Here is a 26065-nt window from a genome sequence, read left to right as displayed (position 1 = left end):
TCGAGGAAGAACTATAGTCTCCAACAACGAAAAAAACGACTTTGTGCTGACATATGTTGTGGGTTCGAGTCCCGACATGCGATCATTGAAGGTGCATTATCCTGCTTTAGTAATCTGGATGCATAAAATCCCTTTGTCCTTTGACATTGGAGAAAAAATAGTTTCTTTTTGAATATAAAGAGGGCTCTGTGGCGCAATGGATAGCGCGTTGGACTTCTAGTCATTCATGTGAGATGTGATTCAAAGGTTGTGGGTTCGAGTCCCACCCGAGTCGGTCTTTATGGACTTGACTCCGGTAGTTCTCGAGGAAGAACTATAGTCACCAAGTACCCCACAACGGAAAAAACTACTTTGTGCTGACATATGTTGTGGGTTCGAGTCCCGACATGCTATCATTGATGGTGCATTATCCTGCTTTAGTAATCTGGATGACCAAAATCCCTTTGTCCTTTGACATTTAAGAAAAAAGTGCTAATTTTATTATAATTAAAGGGCTCTGTGGCGCAATGGATAGCGCGTTGGACTTCTAGTCAATCACATAAAAGATGTTATTCAAAGGTTGTGGGTTCGGGTCCCACCAGAGTCGGTCAATATGGACTTGACTCCGGTAGTTCTCGAGGAAGAACTATAGTCACCAAGTATCCCACAACGGAAAAAACTACTTTGTGCTGACATATGTTGTGGGTTCGAGTCCCGACATGCTATCATTGATGGTGCATTATCCTGCTTTAGTAATCTGGATGACCAAAATCCCTTTGACATTTAAGAAAAAAGTGCTAATTTTTTTATCTTTAAAGGGCTCTGTGGCGCAATGGATAGTGCGTTGGACTTCTAGTCAATCATATAAAAGATGTTATTCAAAGGTTGTGGGTTCGAGTCCCACCAGAGTCGGTCATTATGGACTCGACTCCGGTAGATCTCGAGGAAGAACTATAGTCTCCAACAACGAAAAAAACTACTTTGTGCTGACATATGTTGTGGGTTCGAGTCCCGACATGCGATCATTGAAGGTGCATTATCCTGCTTTAGTAATCTGGATGCATAAAATCCCTTTGTCCTTTGACATTGGAGAAAAAATAGTTTCTTTTTGAATATAAAGAGGGCTCTGTGGCGCAATGGATAGCGCGTTGGACTTCTAGTCATTCATGTGAGATGTGATTCAAAGGTTGTGGGTTCGAGTCCCACCCGAGTCGGTCTTTATGGACTTGACTCCGGTAGTTCTCGAGGAAGAACTATAGTCACCAAGTACCCCACAACGGAAAAAACTACTTTGTGCTGACATATGTTGTGGGTTCGAGTCCCGACATGCTATCATTGATGGTGCATTATCCTGCTTTAGTAATCTGGATGACCAAAATCCCTTTGTCCTTTGACATTTAAGAAAAAAGTGCTAATTTTATTATAATTAAAGGGCTCTGTGGCGCAATGGATAGCGCGTTGGACTTCTAGTCAATCACATAAAAGATGTTATTCAAAGGTTGTGGGTTCGGGTCCCACCAGAGTCGGTCAATATGGACTTGACTCCGGTAGTTCTCGAGGAAGAACTATAGTCACCAAGTATCCCACAACGGAAAAAACTACTTTGTGCTGACATATGTTGTGGGTTCGAGTCCCGACATGCTATCATTGATGGTGCATTATCCTGCTTTAGTAATCTGGATGACCAAAATCCCTTTGACATTTAAGAAAAAAGTGCTAATTTTTTTATCTTTAAAGGGCTCTGTGGCGCAATGGATAGTGCGTTGGACTTCTAGTCAATCATATAAAAGATGTTATTCAAAGGTTGTGGGTTCGAGTCCCACCAGAGTCGGGCATTATGGACTCGACTCCGGTAGATCTCGAGGAAGAACTATAGTCTCCAACAACGAAAAAAACTACTTTGTGCTGACATATGTTGTGGGTTCGAGTCCCGACATGCGATCATTGAAGGTGCATTATCCTGCTTTAGTAATCTGGATGCCTAAATTCCCTTTGTCCTTTGACATTGGAGAAAAAAGAGTTTCTTTTTGAATATAAAGAGGGGTCTGTGGCGCAATGGATAGCGCGTTGGACTTCTAGTCATTCATGTGAGATGTGATTCAAAGGTTGTGGGTTCGAGTCCCATCAGAGTCGGTCATTATGGACTTGACTCCGGTAGTTCTCGAGGAAGAACTATAGTCACCAAGTATCCCACAACGAAAAAAACTACTTTGTGCTGACATATGTTGTGGGTTAGAGTCCCGACATGCTATCATTGATTGTGCATTATCCTGCTTTAGTAATCTGGATGACCAAAATCCCTTTGTCCTTTGACATTTAAGAAAAAAGTGCAATTTGTTTTACATTTAAAGGGCTCTGTGGCGCAATGGATAGCGCGTTGGACTTCTAGTCAATCATTTAAAAGATGTTATTCAAAGGTTGTGGGTTCGAGTCCCACCAGAGTCGGTCATTATGGACTTGACTCCGGTAGATCTCGAGGAAGAACTTTAGTCTCCAACAACGAAAAAAGCTACTTTGTGCTGACATATGTTGTGGGTTCGAGTCCCGACATGCTATCATTGATGGTGCATTATCCTGCTTTAGTAATCTGGATGACCAAAATCCCTTTGACATTTAAGAAAAAAGTGCTAATTTTTTTATCTTTAACGGGCTCTGTGGCGCAATGGATAGTGCGTTGGACTTCTAGTCAATCATATAAAAGATGTTATTCAAAGGTTGTGGGTTCGAGTCCCACCAGAGTCGGTCATTATGGACTTGACTCCGGTAGTTCTCGAGGAAGAACTATAGTCACCAAGTATCCCACAACGGAAAAAACTACTTTGTGCTGACATATGTTGTGGGTTCGAGTTCCGACATGCTATCATTGATGGTGCATTATCCTGCTTTAGTAATCTGGATGACCAAAATCCCTTTGTTCTTTGACATTGAAGAAAAATTTGTTTCAATTATAATACAAAAAGGGCTCTGTGGCGCAATGGATAGCGTGTTGGACTTCTATTCATTCATGTGAGATGTGATTCAAAGGTTTTGTGTTTGAGTCCCACCAGAGTCGGTCATTATGGACTTGACTCCGGTAGATCCCGAGGAAGTACTATAGTCTCCAACAACGAAAACAACTACTTTGTGCTGACATATGTTGTGGGTTCGAGTCCCGACATGCTATCATTGATGAAGCATTATCCTGCTTTAGTACTCTGGATTCCCAAAATCCCTTTGTCCTTGGACATTGAAGAAAAAATAGTTTATTTTAGTATTTAAATCGGGCTCTGTGGCGCAATGGATAGCGCGTTGGACTTCTAGTCATTCATGTGAGATGTTATTCAAAGGTTGTGGGTTCGAGTCCCACCAGAGTCGGTCATTATGGACTCGACTCCGGTAGTTCTCGAGGAAGAACTATAGTCTCCAACAACGAAAAAAACTACTTTGTGCAGACATATGTTGTGGGTTCGAGTCCCGACATGCGATCATTGAAGGTGCATTATCCTGCTTTAGTAATCTGGATGCCTAAAATCCCTTTGTCCTTTGACATTGGAGAAAAAAGAGTTTCTTTTTGAATATACAGAGGGCTCTGTGGCGCAATGGATAGCGCGTTGGACTTCTAGTCATTCATGTGAGATGTAATTCAAAGGTTGTGGGTTCGAGTCCCACCAGAGTCGGACATTATGGACTTGACTCCGGTAGATCTCGAGGAAGAACTATAGTCTCCAACAACGAAAATAACTACTTTGTGCTGACATATGTTGTGGGTTCGAGTCCCGACATGCTATCATTGATGGTGCATTATCCTGCTTTAGTAATCTGGATGACCCAAATCAAAGAACCAAAGGACCAAAGTCCTTTGACATTCAAGAAAAAACAGCTAATTTTACATAATTTAAAGGGCTCTGTGGCGCATTGGATAGCACGTTGGACTTCTAGTCATTCATTTGAGACGTTAATCAAAGGTTGTGGGTTCGAGTCCAACCAGAGTCGGTCATTATGGACTTGACTCCGGTAGTTCTCGAGGAAGAACTATAGTCACCAAGTATCCCACAACGAAAAAAACTACTTTGTGCTGACATATGTTGTGGGTTCGAGTCCCGACATGCTATCATTGATGGTGCATTATCCTGCTTTAGTAATCTGGATGACCAAAATCCCTTTGTCCTTTGACATTTAAGAAAAAAGTGCTAATTTTTTAATCTTTAAAGGGCTCTGTGGCGCAATGGATAGTGCGTTGGACTTCTAGTCAATCATATAAAAGTTGTTATTCAAAGGTTGTGGGTTCGAGTCCCCCCAGAGTCGGTCATTATGGACTTGACTCCGGTAGATCTCGAGGAAGAACTTTAGTCTCCAACAACGAAAAAAGCTACTTTGTGCTGACATATGTTGTGGGTTCGAGTCCCGACATGCTATCATTGATGGTGCATTATCCTGCTTTAGTAATCTGGATGACCAAAATCCCTTCGTCCTTTGACATTGAAGAAAAATTTGTTTAAATTACAATACAAACAGGGCTTTGTGGCGCAATGGATAGCGCGTTGGACTTCTAGTCTTTCATGTGAGATGTGATTCAAAGTTGTGGGTTCGAGTCCCACCAGAGTCGGTCATTATGGACTCGACTCCGGTAGATCTCGAGGAAGAACTATAGTCTCCAACAACGAAAAAAACTACTTTGTGCTGACATATGTTGTGGGTTAGAGTCCCGACATGCTATCATTGATTGTGCATTATCCTGCTTTAGTAATCTGGATGACCAAAATCCCTTTGTCCTTTGACATTTAAGAAAAAAGTGCAATTTTTTTTACATTTAAAGGGCTCTGTGGCGCAATGGATAGCGCGTTGGACTTCTAGTCAATCATATAAAAGATGTTATTCAAAGGTTGTAGGTTCGAGTCCCACCAGAGTCGGTCATTATGGACTTGACTCCGGTAGTTCTCGAGGAAGAACTATAGTCACCAAGTATCCCACAACGGAAAAAACTACTTTGTGCTGACATATGTTGTGGGTTCGAGTTCCGACATGCTATCATTGATGGTGCATTATCCTGCTTTAGTAATCTGGATGACCAAAATCCCTTTGTTCTTTGACATTGAAGAAAAATTTGTTTCAATTATAATACAAACAGGGCTCTGTGGCGCAATGGATAGCGTGTTGGACTTCTAGTCATTTATGTGAGATGTGATTCAAAGGTTTTGGGTTTGAGTCCCACCAGAGTCGGTCATTATGGACTTGACTCCGGTAGATCCCGAGGAAGTACTATAGTCTCCAACAACGAAAACAACTACTTTGTGCTGACATATGTTGTGGGTTCGAGTCCCGACATGCTATCATTGATGAAGCATTATCCTGCTTTAGTACTCTGGATTCCCAAAATCCCTTTGTCCTTGGACATTGAAGAAAAAATAGTTTATTTTAGTATTTAAATCGGGGTCTGTGGCGCAATGGATAGCGCGTTGGACTTCTAGTCATTGATGTGAGATGTTATTCAAAGGTTGTGGGTTCGAGTCCCACCAGAGTCGGTCATTATGGACTCGACTCCGGTAGTTCTCGAGGAAGAACTATAGTCTCCAACAACGAAAAAAACTACTTTGTGCAGACATATGTTGTGGGTTCGAGTCCCGACATGCGATCATTGAAGGTGCATTATCCTGCTTTAGTAATCTGGATGCCTAAAATCCCTTTGTCCTTTGACATTGGAGAAAAAAGAGTTTCTTTTTGAATATACAGTGGGCTCTGTGGCGCAATGGATAGCGCGTTGGACTTCTAGTCATTCATGTGAGATGTAATTCAAAGGTTGTGGGTTCGAGTCCCACCAGAGTCGGACATTATGGACTTGACTCCGGTAGATCTCGAGGAAGAACTATAGTCTCCAACAACGAAAATAACTACTTTGTGCTGACATATGTTGTGGGTTCGAGTCCCGACATGCTATCATTGATGGTGCATTATCCTGCTTTAGTAATCTGGATGACCCAAATCAAAGAACCAAAGGACCAAAGTCCTTTGACATTCAAGAAAAAACTGCTAATTTTACTAAATTAAAAGGGCTCTGTGGCGCATTGGATAGCACGTTGGACTTCTAGTCATTCATTTGAGATGTTAATCAAAGGTTGTGGGTTCGAGTCCAACCAGAGTCGGTCATTATGGACTTGACTCCGGTAGTTCTCGAGGAAGAACTATAGTCTCCAACAACGAAAATAACTACTTTGTGCTGACATATGTTGTGGGTTCGAGTCCCGACATGCTATCATTGATGGTGCATTATCCTGCTTTAGTAATCTGGATGACCAAAATCCCTTTGTCCTTTGACATTTAAGAAAAAAGTGCTAATTTTATTATATTTAAAGGGCTCTGTGGCGCAATGGATAGCGCGTTGGACTTCTAGTCAATCACATAAAAGATGTTATTCAAAGGTTGTTGGTTCGAGTCAAACCAGAGTCGGTCATTATGGACTCGACTCCTGTAGATCTCGAGGAAGAACTATAGTCTCCAACAACGAAAATAACTACTTTGTGCTGACATATGTTGTGGGTTCGAGTCCCGACATGCGATCATTGATGGTGCATTATCCTGCTTTAGTAATCTGGATGCCTAAAATCCCTTTGTCCTTTGACATTGGAGAAAAAAGAGTTTATTTTTGAATATAGAGAGGGCTCTGTGGCGCAATGGATAGCGCGTTGGACTTCTAGTCATTCATGTGAGATGTGATTCAAAGGTTGTGGGTTCGAGTCCCACCAGAGTCGGTCATTATGGACTCGACTCCGGTAGATCTCGAGGAAGAACTATAGTCACCAAGTATCCCACAACGAAAAAAACTACTTTGTGCTGACATATGTTGTGGGTTCGAGTCCCGACATGCTATCATTGATTGTGCATTATCCTGCTTTAGTAATCTGGATGACCAAAATCCCTTTGTCCTTTGACATTTAAGAAAAAAGTGCAAATTTTACTATATTTTATGGGCTCTGTGGAGCAATGGATAGCGCGTTGGACTTCTAGTCAATCATATAAAAGATGTTATTCAAAGGTTGTGGGTTCGAGTCCCACCAGAGTCGGTCATTATGGACTTGACTCCGGTAGATCTCGAGGAAGAACTTTAGTCTCCAACAACGAAAAAAACTACTTTGTGCTGACATATGTTGTGGGTTCGAGTCCCGACATGCTATCATTGATGGTGCATTATCCTGCTTTAGTAATCTGGATGACCAAAATCCCTTTGTCCTTTGACATTTAAAAAAAAAGTGCTAATTTTATTATATTAAAAGGGCTCTGTGGCGCAATGGATAGCGCGTTGGACTTCTAGTCAATCATAGAAAAGATGTTATTCAAAGGTTGTTGGTTCGAGTCCCACCAGAGTCGGTCATTATGGACTTGACTCCGGTAGATCTCGAGGAAGAACTATAGTCTCAAACAACGAAAAAAACTACTATGTGCTGACATATGTTGTGGGTTCGAGTCCCGACATGCTATCATTGATGGTGCAATATCCTGCTTTAGTAATCTGGATGACCAAAATCAAAGGACGAAAGGACCAAAGTCCTTTGACATTTAAAAAAAAAGTGCTAATTTTATTACATTTACATGGCTCTCTGGCGCAATAGATAGCGCGTTGGACTTCTAGTCATTCATTTGAGATGTTATTCATAGGTTGTGGGTTCGAGTCCCACCAGAGTCCGTCATTATGGACTTGACTCCGGTAGTTCTCGAGGAAGAACTATAGTCAGCAAGTATCCCACAACGGAAAAAACTACTTTGTGCTGACAAATGTTGTGGGTTCGAATCCCGACATGCTATCATTGATGGTGCATTATCCTGCTTTAGTAATCTTGATGACCAAAATCCCTTTGTTCTTTGACATTGAAGAAAAATTTGTTTCAATTACAATACAAACAGGGCTCTGTGGCGCAATGGATAGCGCGTTGGACTTCTAGTCATTCATGTGAGATGTTATTCAAAGGTTGTGGGTTCGAGTCCCACCAGAGTCGGTCATTATGGACTCGACTCCGGTAGTTCTCGAGGAAGAACTATAGTCTCCAACAACGAAAAAAACTACTTTGTGCAGACATATGTTGTGGGTTCGAGTCCCGACATGCGATCATTGAAGGTGCATTATCCTGCTTTAGTAATCTGGATGCCTAAAATCCCTTTGTCCTTTGACATTGGAGAAAAAAGAGTTTCTTTTTGAATATACAGAGGGCTCTGTGGCGCAATGGATAGCGCGTTGGACTTCTAGTCATTCATGTGAGATGTAATTCAAAGGTTGTGGGTTCGAGTCCCACCAGAGTCGGTCATTATGGACTTGACTCCGGTAGATCTCGAGGAAGAACTATAGTCTCCAACAACGAAAATAACTACTTTGTGCTGACATATGTTGTGGGTTCGAGTCCCGACATGCTATCATTGATGGTGCATTATCCAGCTTTAGTAATCTGGATGACCCAAATCAAAGAACCAAAGGACCAAAGTCCTTTGACATTCAAGAAAAAACTGCTAATTTTACTAAATTTAAAGGGCTCTGTGGCGAATTGGATAGCACGTTGGACTTCTAGTCATTCATTTGAGATGTTATTCAAAGGTTGTGGGTTCGAGTCCAACAAGAGTCGGTCATTATGGACTTGACTCCGGTAGTTCTCGAGGAAGAACTATAGTCACCAAGTATCCCACAACGAAAAAAACTACTTTGTGCTGACATATGTTGTGGGTTCGAGTCCCGACATGCTATCATTGATTGTACATTATCCTGCTTTAGTAATCTGGATGACCAAAATCCCTTTGTCCTTTGACATTTAAGAAAAAAGTGCTAATTATATTATATTAAAAGGGCTCTGTGGCGCAATGGATAGCGCGTTGGACTTCTAGTCAATCATATAAAAGATGTTATTCAAAGGTTGTGGGTTCGAGTCCCACCAGAGTCTGTCATTATGGACTTGACTCCGGTAGTTCTCGAGGAAGAACTATAGTCACCAAGTATCCCACAACGGAAAAAACTACTTTGTGCTGACATATGTTGTGGGTTCGAGTCCCGACATGCTATCATTGATGGTGCATTATCCTGCTTTAGTAATCTGGATGACCAAAATCCCTTTGTCCTTTGACATTTAAGAAAAAAGTGCTAATTTTATTATATTTAAAGGGCTCTGTGGCGCAATGGATAGCGCGTTGGACTTCTAGTCAATCACATAAAAGATGTTATTCAAAGGTTGTGGGTTCGAGTCCCACCAGAGTCGGTCACTATGGACTTGACTCCGGTAGTTCTCGAGGAAGAACTATAGTCACCAAGTATCCCACAACGAAAAAAAACTACTTTGTGCTGACAAATGTTGTTGGTTCGAGTCCCGACATGCTATCATTGATTGTGCATTATCCTGCTTTAGTAATCTGGATGACCAAAATCCCTTTGTCCTTTGACATTGAAGAAAAAAGTGCTAATTTTATTACATTTAAAGGGCTCTGTGGCGCAATGGTTAGCACGTTGGACTTCTCGTCAATCATATAAAAGATGTTATTCAAAGGTTGTGGGTTCGAGTCCCACCAGAGTCGGTCATTATGGACTCGACTCCTGTAGATCTCGAGGAAGAACTTTAGTCTCCAACAACGAAAATAACTACTTTGTGCTGACATATGTTGTGGGTTCGAGTCCCGACATGCGATCATTGATGGTGCATTATCCTGCTTTAGTAATCTGGATGCCTAAAATCCCTTTGTCCTTTGACATTGGAGAAAAAAGAGTTTATTTTTGAATATAGAGAGGGCTCTGTGGCGCAATGGATAGCGCGTTGGACTTCTAGTCATTCATGTGAGATGTGATTCAAAGGTTGTGGGTTCGAGTCACACCAGAGTCGGTCATTATGGACTCGACTCCGGTAGATCTCGAGGAAGAACTATAGTCACCAAGTATCCCACAACGAAAAAAACTACTTTGTGCTGACATATGTTGTGGGTTCGAGTCCCGACATGCTATCATTGATTGTGCATTATCCTGCTCTAGTAATCTGGATGACCAAAATCCCTTTGTCCTTTGACATTTAAGAAAAAAGTGCAAATTTTACTATATTTTAAGGGCTCTGTGGAGCAATGGATAGCGCGTTGGACTTCTAGTCAATCATATAAAAGATGTTATTCAAAGGTTGTGGGTTCGAGTCCCACCAGAGTCGGTCTTTATGGACTTGACTCCGGTAGATCTCGAGGAAGAACTTTAGTCTCCAACAACGAAAAAAACTACTTTGTGCTGACATATGTTGTGGGTTCGAGTCCCGACATGCTATCATTGATGGTGCATTATCCTGCTTTAGTAATCTGGATGACCAAAATCCCTTTGTCCTTTGACATTTAAAAAAAAAGTGCTAATTTTATTATATTTAAAGGGCTCTGTGGCGCAATGGATAGCGCGTTGGACTTCTAGTCAATCATAGAAAAGATGTTATTCAAAGGTTGTTGGTTCGAGTCCCACCAGAGTCGGTCATTATGGACTTGACTCCGGTAGATCTCGAGGAAGAACAAAAGTCTCAAACAACGAAAAAAACTACTATGTGCTGACATATGTTGTGGGTTCGAGTCCCGACATGCTATCATTGATGGTGCAATATCCTGCTTTAGTAATCTGGATGACCAAAATCAAAGGACCAAAGGACCAAAGTCCTTTGACATTTAAAAAAAAAGTGCTAATTTTAATACATTTACATGGCTCTCTGGCGCAATAGATAGCGTGTCGGACTTCTAGTCATTCATTTGAGATGTTATTCATAGGTTGTGGGTTCGAGTCCCACCAGAGTCCGTCATTATGGACTTGACTCCGGTAGTTCTCGAGGAAGAACTATAGTCAGCAAGTATCCCACAACGGAAAAAACTACTTTGTGCTGACAAATGTTGTGGGTTCGAGTCCCGAAATGCTATCATTGATGGTGCATTATCCTGCTTTAGTAATCTCGATGACCAAAATCCCTTTGTTCTTTGACATTGAAGAAAAATTTGTTTCAATTACAATACAAACAGGGCTCTGTGGCGCAATGGATAGCGCGTTGGACTTCTAGTCATTCATGTGAGATGTAATTCAAAGGTTGTGGGTTCGAGTCCCACCAGAGTCGGTCATTATGGACTCGACTCCGGTAGTTCTCGAGGAAGAACTATAGTCTCCAACAACGAAAAAAACTACTTTGTGCAGACATATGTTGTGGGTTCGAGTCCCGACATGCGATCATTGAAGGTGCATTATCCTGCTTTAGTAATCTGGATGCCTAAAATCCCTTTGTCCTTTGACATTGGAGAAAAAAGAGTTTCTTTTTGAATATACAGAGGGCTCTGTGGCGCAATGGATAGCGCGTTGGACTTCTAGTCATTCATGTGAGATGTAATTCAAAGGTTGTGGGTTCGAGTCCCACCAGAGTCGGACATTATGGACTTGACTCCGGTAGATCTCGAGGAAGAACTATAGTCTCCAACAACGAAAATAACTACTTTGTGCTGACATATGTTGTGGGTTCGAGTCCCGACATGCTATCATTGATGGTGCATTATCCTGCTTTAGTAATCTGGATGACCCAAATCAAAGAACCAAAGGACCAAAGTCCTTTGACATTTAAGAAAAAACTGCTAATTTTACTAAAATTAAAGGGCTCTGTGGCGAATTGGATAGCACGTTGGACTTCTAGTCATTCATTTGAGATGTTATTCAAAGGTTGTGGGTTCGAGTCCAACCAGAGTCGGTCATTATGGACTTGACTCCGGTAGTTCTCGAGGAAGAACTATAGTCACCAAGTATCCCACAACGAAAAAAACTACTTTGTGCTGACATATGTTGTGGGTTCGAGTCCCGACATGCTATCATTGATTGTACATTATCCTGCTTTAGTAATCTGGATGACCAAAATCCCTTTGTCCTTTGACATTTAAGAAAAAAGTGCTAATTATGTTATATTTAAAGGGCTCTGTGGCGCAATGGATAGCGCGTTGGACTTCTAGTCAATCATATAAAAGATGTTATTCAAAGGTTGTGGGTTCGAGTCCCACCAGAGTCTGTCATTATGGACTTGACTCCGGTAGTTCTCGAGGAAGAACTATAGTCACCAAGTATCCCACAACGGAAAAAACTACTTTGTGCTGACATATGTTGTGGGTTCGAGTCCCGACATGCTATCATTGATGGTGCATTATCCTGCTTTAGTAATCTGGATGACCAAAATCCCTTTGTCCTTTGACATTTAAGAAAAAAGTGCTAATTTTATTATATTTAAAGGGCTCTGTGGCGCAATGGATAGCGCGTTGGACTTCTAGTCAATCACATAAAAGATGTTATTCAAAGGTTGTGGGTTCGAGTCCCACCAGAGTCGGTCACTATGGACTTGACTCCGGTAGTTCTCGAGGAAGAACTATAGTCACCAAGTATCCCACAACGGAAAAAACTACTTTGTGCTGACATATGTTGTGGGTTCGAGTCCCGACATGCTATCATTGATGGTGCATTATCCTGCTTTAGTAATCTGGATGACCCAAATCAAAGAACCAAAGGACCAAAGTCCTTTGACATTCAAGAAAAAACTGCTAATTTTACTAACTTTAAAGGGCTCTGTGGCGCAATGGATAGCACGTTGGACTTCTTGTCATTCATTTGAGATGTTATTCATAGGTTGTGGGTTCGAGTCCCACCAGAGTCGGTCATTATGGACTTGACTCCGGTAGTTCTCGAGGAAGAACTATAGTCACCAAGTATCCCACAACGAAAAAAACTACTTTGTGCTGACATATGTTGTGGGTTCGAGTCCCGACATGCTATCATTGATTGTGCATTATTCTGCTTTAGTAATCTGGATGACCAAAATCCCTTTGTCCTTTGACATTTAAGAAAAAAGTGCAAATTTTATTACATTTAAAGGGCTCTGTGGCGCAATGGATAGCGCGTTGGACTTCTAGTCAATCATATAAAAGTTGTTATTCAAAGGTTGTGGGATCGAGTCCCCACAGAGTCGGTCATTATGGACTTGACTCCGGTAGATCTCGAGGAAGAACTTTAGTCTCCAACAACGAAAAAAGCTACCTTGTGCTGACATATGTTGTGGGTTCGAGTCCCGACATGCTATCATTGATGGTGCATTATCCTGCTTTAGTAATCTGGATGACCCAAATCAAAGAACCAAAGGACCAAAGTCCTTTGACATTCAAGAAAAAACTGCTAATTTTACTAACTTTAAAGGGCTCTGTGGCGCAATGGATAGCACGTTGGACTTCTTGTCATTCATTTGAGATGTTATTCATAGGTTGTGGGTTCGAGTCCCACCAGAGTCGGTCATTATGGACTTGACTCCGGTAGTTCTCGAGGAAGAACTATAGTCACCAAGTATCCCACAACGAAAAAAACTACTTTGTGCTGACATATGTTGTGGGTTCGAGTCCCGACATGCTATCATTGATTGTGCATTATTCTGCTTTAGTAATCTGGATGACCAAAATCCCTTTGTCCTTTGACATTTAAGAAAAAAGTGCAAATTTTATTACATTTAAAGGGCTCTGTGGCGCAATGGATAGCGCGTTGGACTTCTAGTCAATCATATAAAAGTTGTTATTCAAAGGTTGTGGGATCGAGTCCCCACAGAGTCGGTCATTATGGACTTGACTCCGGTAGATCTCGAGGAAGAACTTTAGTCTCCAACAACGAAAAAAGCTACCTTGTGCTGACATATGTTGTGGGTTCGAGTCCCGACATGCTATCATTGATGGTGCATTATCCTGCTTTAGTAATCTGGATGACCCAAATCAAAGAACCAAAGGACCAAAGTCCTTTGACATTCAAGAAAAAACTGCTAATTTTACTAACTTTAAAGGGCTCTGTGGCGCAATGGATAGCACGTTGGACTTCTTGTCATTCATTTGAGATGTTATTCATAGGTTGTGGGTTCGAGTCCCACCAGAGTCGGTCATTATGGACTTGACTCCGGTAGTTCTCGAGGAAGAACTATAGTCACCAAGTATCCCACAACGAAAAAAACTACTTTGTGCTGACATATGTTGTGGGTTCGAGTCCCGACATGCTATCATTGATTGTGCATTATTCTGCTTTAGTAATCTGGATGACCAAAATCCCTTTGTCCTTTGACATTTAAGAAAAAAGTGCAAATTTTATTACATTTAAAGGGCTCTGTGGCGCAATGGATAGCGCGTTGGACTTCTAGTCAATCATATAAAAGTTGTTATTCAAAGGTTGTGGGATCGAGTCCCCACAGAGTCGGTCATTATGGACTTGACTCCGGTAGATCTCGAGGAAGAACTTTAGTCTCCAACAACGAAAAAAGCTACCTTGTGCTGACATATGTTGTGGGTTCGAGTCCCGACATGCTATCATTGATGGTGCATTATCCTGCTTTAGTAATCTGGATGCCTAAAATCCCTTTGTCCTTTGACATTGGAGAAAAAAGAGTCTCTTTAAGTATATACAGAGGGCTCTGTGGCGCAATGGATAGTGCGTTGGACTTCTAGTCATTCATGTGAGATGTGATTCAAAGGTTGTGGGTTCGAGTCCCACCAGAGTCGGTCATTATGGACTCGACTCCGGTAGATCTCGAGGAAGAACTATAGTCTCCAACAACGAAAAAAACTACTTTGTGCTGACATATGTTGTGGGTTCGAGTCCCGACATGCTATCATTGATGGTGCATTATCCTGCTTTAGTAATCTGGATGCCTAAAATCCCTTTGTCCTTTGACATTGGAGAAAAAAGAGTCTCTTTAAGTATATACAGCGGGCTCTGTGGCGCAATGGATAGTGCGTTGGACTTCTAGTCATTCATGTGAGATGTGATTCATAGGTTGTGGGTTCGAGTCCCACCAGAGTTGGTCATTATAGACTTGACTCCGGCAGATCTCGAGGAAGAAGTAAAGTCTCCAACAACGAAAAAAACTACTTTGTGCCAACATATGTTGTGGGTTCGAGTCCCGACATGCGATCATTGAAGGTGCATTATCCTGCTGTAGTAATCTGGATGCCTAAAATCCCTTTGTCCTTTGACATTGGAGAAAAAAGAGTCTCTTTAAGTATATACAGAGGGTTCTGTGGCGCAATGGATAGCGCGTTGGACTTCTAGTCATTCATGTGAGATGTGATTCAAAGGTTGTGGGTTCGAGTCCCACCAGAGTCGGACATTATGGACTTGACTCCGGTAGTTCTCGAGGAAGAACTATAGTCACCAAGTATCCCACAACGGAAAAAACTACTTTGTGCTGACATATGTTGTGGGTTCGAGTCCCGACATGCTATCATTGATGGTTCATTATCCTGCTTTAGTAATCTGGATGACCAAAATCCCTTTGTCCTTTGACATTTAAGAAAAAAGTGCTAATTTTATTATATTTAAAGGGCTCTGTGGCGCAATGGATAGCGCGTTGGACTTCTAGTCAATCACATAAAAGATGTTATTCAAAGGTTGCTGGTTCGAGTCACACCAGAGTCGGTCATTATTGACTCGACTCCGGTAGATCTCGAGGAAGAACTATAGTCTCCAACAACGAAAATAACTACTTTGTGCTGACATATGTTGTGGGTTCGAGTCCCGACATGCGATCATTGATGGTGCATTATCCTGCTTTAGTAATCTGGATGCCTAAAATCCCTTTGTCCTTTGACATTGGAGAAAAAAGAGTCTCTTTAAGTATATACAGAGGGCTCTGTGGCGCAATGGATAGTGCGCTGGACTTCTAGTCATTCATGTGAGATGTGATTCATAGGTTGTGGGTTCGAGTCCCACCAGAGTTGGTCATTATAGACTTGACTCCGGCAGATCTCGAGGAAGAAGTAAAGTCTCCAACAACGAAAAAAACTACTTTGTGCCGACATATGTTGTGGGTTCGAGTCCCGACATGCGATCATTGAAGGTGCATTATCCTGCTGTAGTAATCTGGATGACCCAAATCAAAGAACCAAAGGACCATAGTCCTTTGACATTCAAGAAAAAAATGCTAATTTAACTAACTTTAATGTTGTTATTCAAAGGTTGTGGGTTCGAGTCCCACCAGAGTCGGTCATTATGGACTTGACTCCGGTAGTTCTCGAGGAAGAACTATAGTCACCAAGTATCCCACAACGAAAAAAACTACTTTGTGCTGACGTATGTTGTGGGTTCGAGTCCCGACATGCTATCATTGATGGTGCATTATCCTGCTTTAGTAATCTGGATGCCCAAAATCCCTTTGTCCTTTGACATTGAAGAAAAATTTGTTTCATTTACAATACAAATTGGGCTCTGTGGCGAAATGGATAGCGCGTTGGACTTCTAGTCATTCATGTGAGATGTAATTCAAAGGTTGTTGGTTCGAGTCACACCAGAGTCGGTCATTATGGACTCGACTCCGGTAGATCTCGAGGAAGAACTATAGTCTCCAACAACGAAAATAACTACTTTGTGCTGACATATGTTGTGGGTTCGAGTCCCGACATGCTATCATTGATTGTGCATTATCCTGCTTTAGTAATCTGGATGACCAAAATCCCTTTGTCCTTTGACATTTAAGAAAAAAGTGCACATTTTATTACATTTAAAGGGCTCTGTGGCGCAATGGAAAGCGCGTTGGACTTCTAGTCAATCATATAAAAGAAGTTATTCAAAGGTTGTGGGTTCGAGTCCCACCAGAGTCGGTCATTATGGACTTGACTCCGGTAGATCTCGAGGAAGAACTTTAGTCTCCAACAACCAAAAAAGCTACTTTGTGCTGACATATGTTGTGGGTTCGAGTCCCGACATGCTATCATTGATGGTGCATTATCCTGCTTTAGTAATCTGGATGACCAAAATCCCTTTGTCCTTTGACATTTAAGAAAAAAGTGCTAATTTTTTTATCTTTAAAGGGCTCTGTGGCGCAATGGATAGCGCGTTGGACTTCTAGTCAATCATATAAAAGATGTTATTCAAAGGTTGTGGGTTCGAGTCCCACCAGAGTCGGTCATTATGGACTCGACTCCGGTAGTTCTCGAGGAAGAACTATAGTCTCCAACAACGAAAAAAACTACTTTGTGCAGACATATGTTGTGGGTTCGAGTCCCGACATGCGATCATTGAAGGTGCATTATCCTGCTTTAGTAATCTGGATGCCTAAAATCCCTTTGTCCTTTGACATTGGAGAAAAAAGAGTTTCTTTTTGAATATACAGAGGGCTCTGTGGCGCAATGGATAGCGCGTTGGACTTCTAGTCAATCATATAAAAGATGTTATTCAAAGGTTGTGGGTTCGAGTCCCACCAGAGTCGGTCATTATGGACTTGACTCCGGTAGATCTCGAGGAAGAACTTTAGTCTCCAACAACGAAAAAAGCTACTTTGTGCTGACATATGTTGTGGGTTCGAGTCCCGACATGCTATCATTGATGGTGCATTATCCTGCTTTAGTAATCTGGATGACCAAAATCCCTTTGACATTCAAGAAAAAAGTGCTAATTTTAATACCTTTAATGGGCTCTGTGGCGCAATGGATAGCACGTTGGACTTCTAGTCATTCATTTGATATGTTATTCAAATGTTGTGGGTTCGAGTCCCACCAGAGTCGGTCATTATGGACTTGACTCCGGTAGATCTCGAGGAAGAACTTTAGTCTCCAACAACCAAAAAAGCTACTTTGTGCTGACATATGTTGTGGGTTCGAGTCCCGACATGCTATCATTGATGGTGCATTATCCTGCTTTAGTAATCTGGATGCCCAAAATCCCTTTGTCCTTTGACATTGAAGAAAAATTTGTTTCATTTACAATACAAATTGGGCTCTGTGGCGAAATGGATAGCGCGTTGGACTTCTAGTCATTCATGTGAGATGTAATTCAAAGGTTGTTGGTTCGAGTCACACCAGAGTCGGTCATTATGGACTCGACTCCGGTAGATCTCGAGGAAGAACTATAGTCTCCAACAACGAAAATAACTACTTTGTGCTGACATATGTTGTGGGTTCGAGTCCCGACATGCTATCATTGATTGTGCATTATCCTGCTTTAGTAATCTGGATGACCAAAATCCCTTTGTCCTTTGACATTTAAGAAAAAAGTGCACATTTTATTACATTTAAAGGGCTCTGTGGCGCAATGGAAAGCGCGTTGGACTTCTAGTCAATCATATAAAAGAAGTTATTCAAAGGTTGTGGGTTCGAGTCCCACCAGAGTCGGTCATTATGGACTTGACTCCGGTAGATCTCGAGGAAGAACTTTAGTCTCCAACAACCAAAAAAGCTACTTTGTGCTGACATATGTTGTGGGTTCGAGTCCCGACATGCTATCATTGATGGTGCATTATCCTGCTTTAGTAATCTGGATGACCAAAATCCCTTTGTCCTTTGACATTTAAGAAAAAAGTGCTAATTTTTTTATCTTTAAAGGGCTCTGTGGCGCAATGGATAGCGCGTTGGACTTCTAGTCAATCATATAAAAGATGTTATTCAAAGGTTGTGGGTTCGAGTCCCACCAGAGTCGGTCATTATGGACTCGACTCCGGTAGTTCTCGAGGAAGAACTATAGTCTCCAACAACGAAAAAAACTACTTTGTGCAGACATATGTTGTGGGTTCGAGTCCCGACATGCGATCATTGAAGGTGCATTATCCTGCTTTAGTAATCTGGATGCCTAAAATCCCTTTGTCCTTTGACATTGGAGAAAAAAGAGTTTCTTTTTGAATATACAGAGGGCTCTGTGGCGCAATGGATAGCGCGTTGGACTTCTAGTCAATCATATAAAAGATGTTATTCAAAGGTTGTGGGTTCGAGTCCCACCAGAGTCGGTCATTATGGACTTGACTCCGGTAGTTCTCGAGGAAGAACTAAAGTCACCAAGTATCCCACAACGGAAAAAACTACTTTGTGCTGACATATGTTGTGGGTTAGAGTCCCGACATGCTATCATTGATGGTGCATTATCCTGCTTTAGTAATCTTGATGACCAAAATCCCTTTGTCCTTTGACATTTAAGAAAAAAGTGCTAATTTTTTTATCTTAAAAGGGCTCTGTGGCGCAATGGATAGCGCGTTGGACTTCTAGTCAATCATATAAAAGATGTTATTCAAAGGTTGTGGGTTCGAGTCCCACCAGAGTCGGTCATTATGGACTTGACTCCGGTAGTTCTCGATGAAGAACTATAGTCACCAAGTATCCCACAACGGAAAAAACTACTTTGTGCTGACATATGTTGTGGGTTCGAGTTCCGACATGCTATCATTGATGGTGCATTATCCTGCTTTAGTAATCTGGATGACCAAAATCCCTTTGTTCTTTGACATTGAAGAAAAATTTGTTTCAATTACAATACAAACAGGGCTCTGTGGCGCAATGGAAAGCGCGTTGGACTTCTAGTCAATCATATAAAAGAAGTTATTCAAAGGTTGTGGGTTCGAGTCCCACCAGAGTCGGTCATTATGGACTCGACTCCGGTAGATCTCGAGGAAGAACTATAGTCTCCAACAACGAAAAAAAACTACTTTGTGGTGACATATGTTGTGGGTTCGAGTCCCGACATGTGATCATTGATGGTGCATTATCCTGCTTTAGTAATCTGGATGCCTAAAATCCCTTTGTCCTTTGACATTGGAGAAAAAAGAGTTTCTTTTTGAATATACAGAGGGCTCTGTGGCGCAATGGATAGCGCGTTGGACTTCTAGTCAATCATATAAAAGATGTTATTCAATGGTTGTGGGTTCGAGTCCCACCAGAGTCGGTCATTATGGACTTGACTCCGGTAGTTCTCGAGGAAGAACTATAGTCACCAAGTATCCCACAACGGAAAAAACTACTTTGTGCTGACATATGTTGTGGGTTAGAGTCCCGACATGCTATCATTGATGGTGCATTATCCTGCTTTAGTAATCTGGATGACCAAAATCCCTTTGTCCTTTGACATTTAAGAAAAAAGTGCTAATTTTTTTATCTTAAAAGGGCTCTGTGGCGCAATGGATAGCGCGTTGGACTTCTAGTCAATCATATAAAAGATGTTATTCAAAGGTTGTGGGTTCGAGTCCCACCAGAGTCGGTCATTATGGACTTGACTCCGGTAGTTCTCGATGAAGAACTATAGTCACCAAGTATCCCACAACGGAAAAAACTACTTTGTGCTGACATATGTTGTGGGTTCGAGTTCCGACATGCTATCATTGATGGTGCATTATCCTGCTTTAGTAATCTGGATGACCAAAATCCCTTTGTTCTTTGACATTGAAGAAAAATTTGTTTCAATTACAATACAAACAGGGCTCTGTGGCGCAATGGATAGCGCGTTGGACTTCTAGTCATTCATGTGAGATGTGATTCAAAGTTTGTGGGTTCGAGTCCCACCAGAGTCGGTCATTATGGACTCGACTCCGGTAGATCTCGAGGAAGAACTATAGTCTCCAACAACGAAAAAAACTACTTTGTGGTGACATATGTTGTGGGTTCGAGTCCCGACATGTGATCATTGATGGTGCATTATCCTGCTTTAGTAATCTGGATGCCTAAAATCCCTTTGTCCTTTGACATTGGAGAAAAAAGAGTTTATTTTTGAATATAAACAGGGCTCTGTGGCGCAATGGATAGTGCGTTGGACTTCTAGTCATTCATGTGAGTTGTGATTCAAAGGTTGTGGGTTCGAGTCCCACCAGAGTCGGTCATTATGGACTCGACTCCGGTAGATCTCGAGGAAGAACTATAGTCTCCAACAACGAAAATAACTACTTTGTGCTGACATATGTTGTGGGTTCGAGTCCCGACATGCGATCATTGATGGTGCATTATCCTGCTTTAGTAATCTGGATGCCTAAAATCCCTTTGTCCTTTGACATTGGAGAAAAAATAGTTTATTTTTGATTATTAAGAGGGCTCTGTGGCGCAATGGATAGCGCGTTGGACTTCTAGTCATTCATGTGAGATGTGATTCAAAGGTTGTGGGTTCGAGTCCCACCAGAGTCGGTCATTATGGACTTGACTCCGGCAGATCTCAAGGAAGAACTATAGTCTCCAACAACGAAAAAAACTACTTTGTGCTGACATATGTTGTGGGTTCGATTCCCGACATGCTATCATTGATGGTGCATTATCCTGCTTTAGTAATCTGGATGACCCAAATCAAAGAACCAAAGGACCAAAGTCCTTTGACATTCAAGAAAAAAATGCTAATTTAACTAACTTTAATGTTGTTATTCAAAGGTTGTGGGTTCGAGTCCCACCAGAGTCGGTCATTATGGACTTGACTCCGGTAGTTCTCGAGGAAGAACTATAGTCACCAAGTATCCCACAACGAAAAAAACTACTTTGTGCTGACATATGTTGTGGGTTCGAGTCCCGACATGCTATCATTGATTGTGCATTATCCTGCTTTAGTAATCTGGATGACCAAAATCCCTTTGTCCTTTGACATTTAAGAAAAAAGTGCACATTGTAGTACATTTAAAGGGCTCTGTGGCGCAATGGAAAGCGCGTTGGACTTCTAGTCAATCATATAAAAGCAGTTATTCAAAGGTTGTGGGTTCGAGTCCCACCAGAGTCGGTCATTATGGACTTGACTCCGGTAGATCTCGAGGAAGAACTTTAGTCTCCAACAACAAAAAAAGCTACTTTGTGCTGACATATGTTGTGGGTTCGAGTCCCGACATGCTATCATTGATGGTGCATTATCCTGCTTTAGTAATCTGGATGACTAAAATCCCTTTGTCCTTTGACATTTAAGAAAAAAGTGCTAATTTTTTTATCTTTAAAGGGATCTGTGGCGCAATGGATAGCGCGTTGGACTTCTAGTCAATCATATAAAATATGTTATTCAAAGGTTGTGGGTTCGAGTCCCACCAGAGTCGGTCATTATGGACTTGACTCCGGTAGTTCTCGAGGAAGAACTATAGTCACCACGTATCCCACAACGGAAAAAACTACTTTGTGCTGACATATGTTGTGGGTTCGAGTTCCGACATGCTATCATTGATGGTGCATTATCCTGCTTTAGTAATCTGGATAACCAAAATCCCTTTGTTCTTTGACATTGAAGAAAAATTTGTTTAATTTACAATACAAACAGGGCTCTGTGGCGCAATGGATAGCGCGTTGGACTTCTAGTCATTCATGTGAGATGTGATTCAATGGTTGTGGGTTCGAGTCACACCAGAGTCGGTGTTTATGGACTCGACTCCGGTAGATCTCGAGGAAGAACTATAGTCACCAAGTATCCCACAACGGAAAAAACTACTTTGTGCTGACATATGTTGTGGGTTCGAGTCCCGACATGCTATCATTGATGGTGCATTATCCTGCTTTAGTAATCTGGATGACCAAAATCCCTTTGTCCTTTGACATTTAAAAAAAAAGTGCTAATTTTATTTTATTTAAAGGGCTCTGTGGCGCAATGGATAGCGCGTTGGACTTCTAGTCAAGCACATAAAAGATGTTATTCAAAGGTTGTGGGTTCGAGTCCCACCAGAGTCGGTCATTATGGACTCGACTCCGGTAGATCTCGAGGAAGAACTATAGTCTCCAACAACGAAAATAACTACTTTGTGCTGACATATGTTGTGGGTTCGAGTCCCGACATGCGATCATTGATGGTGCATTATCCTGCTTTAGTAATCTGGATGCCTAAAATCCCTTTGTCCTTTGACATTGGAGAAAAAATAGTTTATTTTTGAATATAAAGAGGGCTCTGTGGCGCAATGGATAGCGCGTTGGACTTCTAGTCAATCATATAAAATATGTTATTCAAAGGTTGTGGGTTCGAGTCCCACCAGAGTCGGTCATTATGGACTTGACTCCGGTAGTTCTCGAGGAAGAACTATAGTCACCAAGTATCCCACAACGGAAAAAACTACTTTGTGCTGACATATGTTGTGGGTTCGAGTTCCGACATGCTATCATTGATGGTGCATTATCCTGCTTTAGTAATCTGGATAACCAAAATCCCTTTGTTCTTTGACATTGAAGAAAAATTTGTTTAATTTACAATACAAACAGGGCTCTGTGGCGCAATGGATAGCGCGTTGGACTTCTAGTCATTCATGTGAGATGTGATTCAATGGTTGTGGGTTCGAGTCACACCAGAGTCGGTCATTATGGACTCGACTCCGGTAGATCTCGAGGAAGAACTATAGTCACCAAGTATCCCACAACGGAAAAAACTACTTTGTGCTGACATATGTTGTGGGTTCGAGTCCCGACATGCTATCATTGATGGTGCATTATCCTGCTTTAGTAATCTGGATGACCAAAATCCCTTTGTCCTTTGACATTTAAAAAAAAAGTGCTAATTTTTATTTTATTTAAAGGGCTCTGTGGCGCAATGGATAGCGCGTTGGACTTCTAGTCAAGCACATAAAAGATGTTATTCAAAGGTTGTGGGTTCGAGTCTCACCAGAGTCGGTCATTATGGACTCGACTCCGGTAGATCTCGAGGAAGAACTATAGTCTCCAACAACGAAAATAACTACTTTGTGCTGACATATGTTGTGGGTTCGAGTCCCGACATGCGATCATTGATGGTGCATTATCCTGCTTTAGTAATCTGGATGCCTAAAATCCCTTTGTCCTTTGACATTGGAGAAAAAATAGTTTATTTTTGAATATAAAGAAGGCTTTGTGGCGCAATGGATAGCGCGTTGGACTTCTAGTCATTCATGTGAGATGTGATTCAAAGGTTGTGGGTTCGAGTCCCACCAGAGTCGGTCATTATGGACTTGACTCCGGCAGATCTCGAGGAAGAACTATAGTCTCCAACAACGAAAAAAACTACTTTGTGGTGACATATGTTGTGGGTTCGAGTCCCGACATGTGATCATTGATGGTGCATTATCCTGCTTTTGTAATCTGGATGCCTAAAATCCCTTTGTCCTTTGACATTGGAGAAAAAAGAGTTTATTTTTGAATATAAAGAGGGCTCTGTGGCGCAATGGATAGCGCGTTGGACTTCTAGTCATTCATGTGAGATGTGATTCAAAGGTTGTGGGTTCGAGTCCCACCAGAGTCGGTCATTATGGACTTGACTCCGGCAGATCTCGAGGAAGAACTATAGTCTCCAACAACGAAAAAAACTACTTTGTGCTGACATATGTTGTGGGTTCGATTCCCGACATGCTATCATTGATGGTGCATTATCCTGCTTTAGTAATCTGGATGACCCAAATCAAAGAACCAAAGGACCAAAGTCCTTTGACATTCAAGAAAAAAATGCTAATTTAACTAACTTTAATGTTGTTATTCAAAGGTTGTGGGTTCGAGTCCCACCAGAGTCGGTCATTATGGACTTGACTCCGGTAGTTCTCGAGGAAGAACTATAGTCACCAAGTATCCCACAACGAAAAAAACTACTTTGTGCTGACATATGTTGTGGGTTCGAGTCCCGACATGCTATCATTGATTGTGCATTATCCTGCTTTAGTAATCTGGATGACCAAAATCCCTTTGTCCTTTGACATTTAAGAAAAAAGTGCACATTGTAGTACATTTAAAGGGCTCTGTGGCGCAATGGAAAGCGCGTTGGACTTCTAGTCAATCATATAAAAGAAGTTATTCAAAGGTTGTGGGTTCGAGTCCCACCAGAGTCGGTCATTATGGACTTGACTCCGGTAGATCTCGAGGAAGAACTTTAGTCTCCAACAACAAAAAAAGCTACTTTGTGCTGACATATGTTGTGGGTTCGAGTCCCGACATGCTATCATTGATGGTGCATTATCCTGCTTTAGTAATCTGGATGACCAAAATCCCTTTGTCCTTTGACATTTAAGAAAAAAGTGCTAATTTTCTTATCTTTTAAGGGCTCTGTGGCGCAATGGATAGCGCGTTGGACTTCTAGTCAATCATATAAAATATGTTATTCAAAGGTTGTGGGTTCGAGTCCCACCAGAGTCGGTCATTATGGACTTGACTCCGGTAGTTCTCGAGGAAGAACTATAGTCACCAAGTATCCCACAACGGAAAAAACTACTTTGTGCTGACATATGTTGTGGGTTCGAGTTCCGACATGCTATCATTGATGGTGCATTATCCTGCTTTAGTAATCTGGGTAACCAAAATCCCTTTGTTCTTTGACATTGAAGAAAAATTTGTTTAATTTACAATACAAACAGGGCTCTGTGGCGCAATGGATAGCGCGTTGGACTTCTAGTCATTCATGTGAGATGTGATTCAATGGTTGTGGGTTCGAGTCACACCAGAGTCGGTCATTATGGACTCGACTCCGGTAGATCTCGAGGAAGAACTATAGTCACCAAGTATCCCACAACGGAAAAAACTACTTTGTGCTGACATATGTTGTGGGTTCGAGTCCCGACATGCTATCATTGATGGTGCATTATCCTGCTTTAGTAATCTGGATGACCAAAATCCCTTTGTCCTTTGACATTCAAAAAAAAAGTGCTAATTTTTTTTTATTTAATGGGCTCTGTGGCGCAATGGATAGCGCGTTGGACTTCTAGTCAAGCACATAAAAGATGTTATTCAAAGGTTGTGGGTTCGAGTCCCACCAGAGTCGGTCATTATGGACTCGACTCCGGTAGATCTCGAGGAAGAACTATAGTCTCCAACAACGAAAATAACTACTTTGTGCTGACATATGTTGTGGGTTCGAGTCCCGACATGCGATCATTGATGGTGCATTATCCTGCTTTAGTAATCTGGATGCCTAAAATCCCTTTGTCCTTTGACATTGGAGAAAAAATAGTTTATTTTTGATTATTAAGAGGGCTCTGTGGCGCAATGGATAGCGCGTTGGACTTCTAGTCATTCATGTGAGATGTGATTCAAAGGTTGTGGGTTCGAGTCCCACCAGAGTCGGTCATTATGGACTTGACTCCGGCAGATCTCAAGGAAGAACTATAGTCTCCAACAACGAAAAAAACTACTTTGTGCTGACATATGTTGTGGGTTCGATTCCCGACATGCTATCATTGATGGTGCATTATCCTGCTTTAGTAATCTGGATGACCCAAATCAAAGAACCAAAGGACCAAAGTCCTTTGACATTCAAGAAAAAAATGCTAATTTAACTAACTTTAATGTTGTTATTCAAAGGTTGTGGGTTCGAGTCCCACCAGAGTCGGTCATTATGGACTTGACTCCGGTAGTTCTCGAGGAAGAACTATAGTCACCAAGTATCCCACAACGAAAAAAACTACTTTGTGCTGACATATGTTGTGGGTTCGAGTCCCGA

General features: G+C 41.7%; 42 non-coding genes across 42 annotated transcripts; all 42 read left to right on the top strand.

The window, feature by feature from the left end:
* Positions 1-797: 797 nt before the first annotated feature.
* Positions 798-891, top strand: trnar-ucu (transfer RNA arginine (anticodon UCU)). Its single transcript has 2 exons — positions 798-834; positions 856-891. It is a non-coding gene; the product is annotated as a tRNA-Arg (tRNA).
* An 825-nt stretch (positions 892-1716) lies between these two features.
* On the top strand, positions 1717-1810 carry trnar-ucu (transfer RNA arginine (anticodon UCU)). The gene is made up of 2 exons: positions 1717-1753; positions 1775-1810. It is a non-coding gene; the product is annotated as a tRNA-Arg (tRNA).
* Positions 1811-2330: 520 nt separating this feature from the next.
* trnar-ucu (transfer RNA arginine (anticodon UCU)) lies at positions 2331-2424 on the top strand. The gene is made up of 2 exons: positions 2331-2367; positions 2389-2424. It is a non-coding gene; the product is annotated as a tRNA-Arg (tRNA).
* Positions 2425-2627: 203 nt separating this feature from the next.
* trnar-ucu (transfer RNA arginine (anticodon UCU)) lies at positions 2628-2721 on the top strand. Its single transcript has 2 exons — positions 2628-2664; positions 2686-2721. It is a non-coding gene; the product is annotated as a tRNA-Arg (tRNA).
* Positions 2722-3241: 520 nt separating this feature from the next.
* On the top strand, positions 3242-3333 carry trnar-ucu (transfer RNA arginine (anticodon UCU)). Its single transcript is given in 2 exon segments — positions 3242-3278; positions 3298-3333. It is a non-coding gene; the product is annotated as a tRNA-Arg (tRNA).
* A 210-nt stretch (positions 3334-3543) lies between these two features.
* Positions 3544-3635, top strand: trnar-ucu (transfer RNA arginine (anticodon UCU)). The gene is given in 2 exon segments: positions 3544-3580; positions 3600-3635. It is a non-coding gene; the product is annotated as a tRNA-Arg (tRNA).
* An 838-nt stretch (positions 3636-4473) lies between these two features.
* Positions 4474-4564, top strand: trnar-ucu (transfer RNA arginine (anticodon UCU)). Its single transcript is given in 2 exon segments — positions 4474-4510; positions 4530-4564. It is a non-coding gene; the product is annotated as a tRNA-Arg (tRNA).
* Positions 4565-5690: 1126 nt separating this feature from the next.
* trnar-ucu (transfer RNA arginine (anticodon UCU)) lies at positions 5691-5782 on the top strand. The gene is given in 2 exon segments: positions 5691-5727; positions 5747-5782. It is a non-coding gene; the product is annotated as a tRNA-Arg (tRNA).
* Positions 5783-6612: 830 nt separating this feature from the next.
* trnar-ucu (transfer RNA arginine (anticodon UCU)) lies at positions 6613-6704 on the top strand. Its single transcript is given in 2 exon segments — positions 6613-6649; positions 6669-6704. It is a non-coding gene; the product is annotated as a tRNA-Arg (tRNA).
* Positions 6705-7854: 1150 nt separating this feature from the next.
* Positions 7855-7946, top strand: trnar-ucu (transfer RNA arginine (anticodon UCU)). The gene is given in 2 exon segments: positions 7855-7891; positions 7911-7946. It is a non-coding gene; the product is annotated as a tRNA-Arg (tRNA).
* Positions 7947-8156: 210 nt separating this feature from the next.
* On the top strand, positions 8157-8248 carry trnar-ucu (transfer RNA arginine (anticodon UCU)). Its single transcript is given in 2 exon segments — positions 8157-8193; positions 8213-8248. It is a non-coding gene; the product is annotated as a tRNA-Arg (tRNA).
* A 534-nt stretch (positions 8249-8782) lies between these two features.
* trnar-ucu (transfer RNA arginine (anticodon UCU)) lies at positions 8783-8876 on the top strand. Its single transcript has 2 exons — positions 8783-8819; positions 8841-8876. It is a non-coding gene; the product is annotated as a tRNA-Arg (tRNA).
* Positions 8877-9094: 218 nt separating this feature from the next.
* On the top strand, positions 9095-9188 carry trnar-ucu (transfer RNA arginine (anticodon UCU)). Its single transcript has 2 exons — positions 9095-9131; positions 9153-9188. It is a non-coding gene; the product is annotated as a tRNA-Arg (tRNA).
* A 1765-nt stretch (positions 9189-10953) lies between these two features.
* On the top strand, positions 10954-11045 carry trnar-ucu (transfer RNA arginine (anticodon UCU)). Its single transcript is given in 2 exon segments — positions 10954-10990; positions 11010-11045. It is a non-coding gene; the product is annotated as a tRNA-Arg (tRNA).
* Positions 11046-11255: 210 nt separating this feature from the next.
* On the top strand, positions 11256-11347 carry trnar-ucu (transfer RNA arginine (anticodon UCU)). Its single transcript is given in 2 exon segments — positions 11256-11292; positions 11312-11347. It is a non-coding gene; the product is annotated as a tRNA-Arg (tRNA).
* Positions 11348-11881: 534 nt separating this feature from the next.
* Positions 11882-11975, top strand: trnar-ucu (transfer RNA arginine (anticodon UCU)). Its single transcript has 2 exons — positions 11882-11918; positions 11940-11975. It is a non-coding gene; the product is annotated as a tRNA-Arg (tRNA).
* A 218-nt stretch (positions 11976-12193) lies between these two features.
* Positions 12194-12287, top strand: trnar-ucu (transfer RNA arginine (anticodon UCU)). The gene is made up of 2 exons: positions 12194-12230; positions 12252-12287. It is a non-coding gene; the product is annotated as a tRNA-Arg (tRNA).
* A 2102-nt stretch (positions 12288-14389) lies between these two features.
* Positions 14390-14481, top strand: trnar-ucu (transfer RNA arginine (anticodon UCU)). Its single transcript is given in 2 exon segments — positions 14390-14426; positions 14446-14481. It is a non-coding gene; the product is annotated as a tRNA-Arg (tRNA).
* Positions 14482-14993: 512 nt separating this feature from the next.
* Positions 14994-15085, top strand: trnar-ucu (transfer RNA arginine (anticodon UCU)). The gene is given in 2 exon segments: positions 14994-15030; positions 15050-15085. It is a non-coding gene; the product is annotated as a tRNA-Arg (tRNA).
* Positions 15086-16484: 1399 nt separating this feature from the next.
* Positions 16485-16578, top strand: trnar-ucu (transfer RNA arginine (anticodon UCU)). Its single transcript has 2 exons — positions 16485-16521; positions 16543-16578. It is a non-coding gene; the product is annotated as a tRNA-Arg (tRNA).
* Positions 16579-16788: 210 nt separating this feature from the next.
* Positions 16789-16882, top strand: trnar-ucu (transfer RNA arginine (anticodon UCU)). The gene is made up of 2 exons: positions 16789-16825; positions 16847-16882. It is a non-coding gene; the product is annotated as a tRNA-Arg (tRNA).
* Positions 16883-17092: 210 nt separating this feature from the next.
* trnar-ucu (transfer RNA arginine (anticodon UCU)) lies at positions 17093-17186 on the top strand. The gene is made up of 2 exons: positions 17093-17129; positions 17151-17186. It is a non-coding gene; the product is annotated as a tRNA-Arg (tRNA).
* An 807-nt stretch (positions 17187-17993) lies between these two features.
* Positions 17994-18087, top strand: trnar-ucu (transfer RNA arginine (anticodon UCU)). Its single transcript has 2 exons — positions 17994-18030; positions 18052-18087. It is a non-coding gene; the product is annotated as a tRNA-Arg (tRNA).
* A 210-nt stretch (positions 18088-18297) lies between these two features.
* Positions 18298-18391, top strand: trnar-ucu (transfer RNA arginine (anticodon UCU)). The gene is made up of 2 exons: positions 18298-18334; positions 18356-18391. It is a non-coding gene; the product is annotated as a tRNA-Arg (tRNA).
* Positions 18392-18601: 210 nt separating this feature from the next.
* Positions 18602-18695, top strand: trnar-ucu (transfer RNA arginine (anticodon UCU)). Its single transcript has 2 exons — positions 18602-18638; positions 18660-18695. It is a non-coding gene; the product is annotated as a tRNA-Arg (tRNA).
* Positions 18696-18913: 218 nt separating this feature from the next.
* trnar-ucu (transfer RNA arginine (anticodon UCU)) lies at positions 18914-19007 on the top strand. Its single transcript has 2 exons — positions 18914-18950; positions 18972-19007. It is a non-coding gene; the product is annotated as a tRNA-Arg (tRNA).
* A 218-nt stretch (positions 19008-19225) lies between these two features.
* trnar-ucu (transfer RNA arginine (anticodon UCU)) lies at positions 19226-19319 on the top strand. The gene is made up of 2 exons: positions 19226-19262; positions 19284-19319. It is a non-coding gene; the product is annotated as a tRNA-Arg (tRNA).
* A 211-nt stretch (positions 19320-19530) lies between these two features.
* Positions 19531-19624, top strand: trnar-ucu (transfer RNA arginine (anticodon UCU)). Its single transcript has 2 exons — positions 19531-19567; positions 19589-19624. It is a non-coding gene; the product is annotated as a tRNA-Arg (tRNA).
* A 218-nt stretch (positions 19625-19842) lies between these two features.
* On the top strand, positions 19843-19936 carry trnar-ucu (transfer RNA arginine (anticodon UCU)). The gene is made up of 2 exons: positions 19843-19879; positions 19901-19936. It is a non-coding gene; the product is annotated as a tRNA-Arg (tRNA).
* A 218-nt stretch (positions 19937-20154) lies between these two features.
* On the top strand, positions 20155-20246 carry trnar-ucu (transfer RNA arginine (anticodon UCU)). Its single transcript is given in 2 exon segments — positions 20155-20191; positions 20211-20246. It is a non-coding gene; the product is annotated as a tRNA-Arg (tRNA).
* Positions 20247-20456: 210 nt separating this feature from the next.
* Positions 20457-20548, top strand: trnar-ucu (transfer RNA arginine (anticodon UCU)). Its single transcript is given in 2 exon segments — positions 20457-20493; positions 20513-20548. It is a non-coding gene; the product is annotated as a tRNA-Arg (tRNA).
* A 210-nt stretch (positions 20549-20758) lies between these two features.
* trnar-ucu (transfer RNA arginine (anticodon UCU)) lies at positions 20759-20850 on the top strand. Its single transcript is given in 2 exon segments — positions 20759-20795; positions 20815-20850. It is a non-coding gene; the product is annotated as a tRNA-Arg (tRNA).
* Positions 20851-21333: 483 nt separating this feature from the next.
* Positions 21334-21427, top strand: trnar-ucu (transfer RNA arginine (anticodon UCU)). The gene is made up of 2 exons: positions 21334-21370; positions 21392-21427. It is a non-coding gene; the product is annotated as a tRNA-Arg (tRNA).
* An 832-nt stretch (positions 21428-22259) lies between these two features.
* Positions 22260-22353, top strand: trnar-ucu (transfer RNA arginine (anticodon UCU)). Its single transcript has 2 exons — positions 22260-22296; positions 22318-22353. It is a non-coding gene; the product is annotated as a tRNA-Arg (tRNA).
* A 210-nt stretch (positions 22354-22563) lies between these two features.
* Positions 22564-22657, top strand: trnar-ucu (transfer RNA arginine (anticodon UCU)). Its single transcript has 2 exons — positions 22564-22600; positions 22622-22657. It is a non-coding gene; the product is annotated as a tRNA-Arg (tRNA).
* A 529-nt stretch (positions 22658-23186) lies between these two features.
* On the top strand, positions 23187-23280 carry trnar-ucu (transfer RNA arginine (anticodon UCU)). Its single transcript has 2 exons — positions 23187-23223; positions 23245-23280. It is a non-coding gene; the product is annotated as a tRNA-Arg (tRNA).
* A 210-nt stretch (positions 23281-23490) lies between these two features.
* trnar-ucu (transfer RNA arginine (anticodon UCU)) lies at positions 23491-23582 on the top strand. Its single transcript is given in 2 exon segments — positions 23491-23527; positions 23547-23582. It is a non-coding gene; the product is annotated as a tRNA-Arg (tRNA).
* Positions 23583-23792: 210 nt separating this feature from the next.
* trnar-ucu (transfer RNA arginine (anticodon UCU)) lies at positions 23793-23884 on the top strand. Its single transcript is given in 2 exon segments — positions 23793-23829; positions 23849-23884. It is a non-coding gene; the product is annotated as a tRNA-Arg (tRNA).
* Positions 23885-24367: 483 nt separating this feature from the next.
* Positions 24368-24461, top strand: trnar-ucu (transfer RNA arginine (anticodon UCU)). The gene is made up of 2 exons: positions 24368-24404; positions 24426-24461. It is a non-coding gene; the product is annotated as a tRNA-Arg (tRNA).
* Positions 24462-24671: 210 nt separating this feature from the next.
* trnar-ucu (transfer RNA arginine (anticodon UCU)) lies at positions 24672-24765 on the top strand. The gene is made up of 2 exons: positions 24672-24708; positions 24730-24765. It is a non-coding gene; the product is annotated as a tRNA-Arg (tRNA).
* Positions 24766-25293: 528 nt separating this feature from the next.
* On the top strand, positions 25294-25387 carry trnar-ucu (transfer RNA arginine (anticodon UCU)). Its single transcript has 2 exons — positions 25294-25330; positions 25352-25387. It is a non-coding gene; the product is annotated as a tRNA-Arg (tRNA).
* Positions 25388-25597: 210 nt separating this feature from the next.
* Positions 25598-25689, top strand: trnar-ucu (transfer RNA arginine (anticodon UCU)). Its single transcript is given in 2 exon segments — positions 25598-25634; positions 25654-25689. It is a non-coding gene; the product is annotated as a tRNA-Arg (tRNA).
* The last annotated feature ends 376 nt before the right edge of the window (positions 25690-26065 follow it).

This window comes from Gadus macrocephalus, chromosome 1, assembly GCF_031168955.1.
Source record: "Gadus macrocephalus chromosome 1, ASM3116895v1".
Classification (NCBI taxonomy): domain Eukaryota; kingdom Metazoa; phylum Chordata; class Actinopteri; order Gadiformes; family Gadidae; genus Gadus; species Gadus macrocephalus.
The sequence above is the reverse complement of the archived record's forward strand: the minus strand, read 5'-3'. Positions and strand labels throughout refer to the sequence as shown.